This window comes from Schistocerca serialis, chromosome 5 (genome assembly GCF_023864345.2).
Source record: "Schistocerca serialis cubense isolate TAMUIC-IGC-003099 chromosome 5, iqSchSeri2.2, whole genome shotgun sequence".
In the NCBI taxonomy this organism is placed as follows: domain Eukaryota; kingdom Metazoa; phylum Arthropoda; class Insecta; order Orthoptera; family Acrididae; genus Schistocerca; species Schistocerca serialis.
This window is the reverse complement of record NC_064642.1, coordinates 765,429,018-765,432,277: the sequence shown is the minus strand read 5'-3', so window position 1 is coordinate 765,432,277 and position 3,260 is coordinate 765,429,018.

Here is a 3,260-nt window from a genome sequence, read left to right as displayed (position 1 = left end):
GGAGAAGTTGGAGCCGAAATGGGATCTGGCGGTGGTGACCAATGGCAACACCGCCACGCGCAATCTGGAGGGGATTATCGGAGCGGTGGAGGAGGTAGGGCGATGTGTGGATGGTGTGGTGGGGTTGGAGGAAAGTTTCATTGAGGAGGAAGGCATCCACGCGGTCGGTGGCAAGGGTGTGCAGGAAGAGGTTCTTGTTGGTGGGAAGGGAGCAGATGTTGTTGAAAAGGATACAGTGCTGTCGCGCCATGACAGGGATTTAGACAAGGGTGTCAAGACGGGAGAAGGTGAAATGGGCCTGGTTGTTGGAGTAGGTGGCATACATTTTTAAGTGGAAAATGGAACGGGCGGCGAGGGACACCTGTTGGAGGGTGTGAGGATGCTGGAAAGGGTGGACGTTCTGTAGGACAATGGTGAGGAACCTGGTGATGTACTCAGCGGTGGGGGGGGACAAAGGGAATTGCCAGGAGGGGTGGAGACGTCCAGAGGACGGACAGGGACGGTGAGTTCAGGAGTGGTCGGAGGGGGTCGGGCTTTCCACTTTTGGGAGTAGGTGGGATGGGGGACATTGCAGGTATTGCAGGAGGGAGGGGATTGAAGGTTAGGGCACTGCCGGAGGAAGTGTGCTTGCCTACAATGCGGGCAGGTGGGGGCCTCACGGCACTCAGCTGTTGGGCATGCGTTATAGGGCAGACACCTCTGGCAGCGCAGGGATTGAGGAGGGGAATGGGAGGGGTCGGCCTTATAGTGCTGGTTGAAGAGGAGGGCACCCTCCTTCAGGAGATGGTCAATGGAGGGGGTGTCCTTGGAGAAAACCCACATAAGGCGGGTGGGGATGGCCGAGTTGAAAATGCGGCGAACCGCCCGCAATTCCAGTGTGGGATGCGCCTTGTGCTGCGCCAACACCTCCTCCTCCGTGATCGACGGACTGAGCCAAGTGATCACGGCGGTGAGGGTCGGCGGGCGACGCAGGGGTTGGGGTTGGCAGGTAGGAGATGGAGAAGGAGCAGGGGTACGGGAGGCGTTGGGGCCAAAACGGGTGATGGGGAGGTGGGAGAGGATGTCAGTATGGAGTTTGGGGCTGGGGGAGGAAATGAGAACGGAATCCCGTCTGGGAGTGAGGAGAGAGATGGGGGTACCAGGGAAGTGTTGGCGGAGGAGGAGGGAGAGATTCCGTGCCTCAAGAAGGGAAGGATCGGGATGGGTGAGGAGGTATTTGTATAAAGAGGGGGGGAGGAGGAGAAGGAGGAGGAGGAGGTGGAGGGAGCAGGGCCAGGCGGGGAGACATCCATGGCATCCTGGGGGTGGAAGGAGGACGGGGCGGGGCCTTTTTCGAAGCGGAGGAGGCGGAGGTGCCATTAGGGCGTTTAACGGTGGCAGAAGCGTGGGTGGTGATATGAGGGATGGGAGCTATAGGGAGGTGGCAGAAAGGGGCAGGTCCCGGCGTGGACGCAGCAGTCGGCGCCGGAGGTGGTGATGGCGACGGCGACGGTGGTGGCGGTGGTGGCGGTGGTGGCGGTGATGGCGAAGGCGATGGGGAGAGCTGGGCATGGGCTGTGGCCCAACTGGCCACCACCCTAGCTGGAGTGGCAGGCTGGGGGAGTGGGGGAAAGGATCAGAGGGAGAGGAGCGGGAGGAAGAAGCTGGAGAGGGGGCGGCAAAGAGCGAGGGCGAACGGAGAGTGAGAAGAGGAGGGATGGAAAGAGGGGGGTGTGACTGGGCATACCATGTAATGGTGGTGGTGGCGGTGGAGGGGGGAGTATAAACTATGGCTGTGGTGGTAGAGGTGGTAGTGGTGGTGGGGGCTGACATGACGACAGGGATAAACAAAAATGCAGAGGACGAAAAGGAAAGGAAAAAACCGGGGACAGACGAAGACGAAGGATGAAGACGAAGACGGACGAAGACCAGAGTCGCATGCTGCTGGCGCAGGTGCTGACGCCGACAACAGCTGGCAGGAATGCCGCAACTGCTGCTGCTGCCGCGGACGGGGCCGGGGCCGGGGTTGCTGCTGCCGCCGCTGCTGCCGCTGCTGCTGGAGGGCTGGCTGGCTCGTTGGCTGCTGCCGGCTGGACCGCTTCTGCTGACTGGGACCGCTGCCGCTGCTGCTGCTGCTGCTGGATCACTGCTGCTGCTGCTGCTGCTGGACCGCTGCTGCTCGGCTGGACCGCTGCTGCTCGGCTGGCTGGCTGGCTGCCACCTGAAAATTTAGCGCTTCGATTAGTGCTGAAATGGCACAATCGAAGGGCGGTATCCTTGCGGAGTACCGCCGGAGATGCCGGCTGAGCGGGAGGCAGGCGCTTAAGTACGCTATGGGGCACGCCGCTATTGGCCGCTGGGACCACGTGTTCCACTGTGGCGCCCTCACACTAAAAGCGGGCCAGGAGGCGCGCGCCGCCACATCTTACGGCACGATGGTGCAGAGACCTCTAGGGGTCTTTGACGTCCATGAAGTCTGGCGGGGATTCAAAATCCCCGGGGCGCGGTACCTGAGCCATGGTCTCAAGTTTTGAACAAGGCACTGAGCAAGCTGATGGTGGCTTCATAATGGTAGGGACTCTATTTAAATGGAATGAAGTTGGTCCTCTGGTCCAATTGAACTGATGGTAACAGTGTGGACTGTGTTTACATGGAATGGACTGGATCGTCGGCTTTTTTTCGCTACTTGGAGATGATGTGCAGCCTTCCATGGATTTCATGTTCCCATAAAACGATGGAATTTTTGTGGATGACAATGCGCCAAGTCACTGGGCCACCAATCGCGATTGGTTTGAGGATCATTCTGAACATTTCCAACGAATGATTTGGCCACCCCGATTCCTCGACATGAATCCCATCAAACATTTGTGGGACATCACCAAGAGGTCAGTTCGTGGACAAAATCCTGCACTGGCAACACTTTCGCAATTAGGGATGCCTATAGAGGCTGCAAGGCTCAGAATTTCTGCACGGGACTTCCCGCAATTTGTTGAGTCCCTGTCACGTCTAGTTGCTGCACTACGCCGGGCAAAAGGAGTTCCGAAACAATATTACGAGGTATTCCACAACCGAGGTGACTGGGTGTTGTGATGTCCTTAGGCTAGTTAGGTTACAGTAGTTCTAAGTTCTAGGGGACGGATGACCATAGATGTTAAGTCCCATAGTGCTCAGAGCCACATTCCACGAGCGACCTTTGTCACCTCAGTGTATGTTGGTTACAAAATTTTAGGAGTTTGATCCGGAAGTACACCTCATCTTCACTGATTTTAGACAAGCGTATG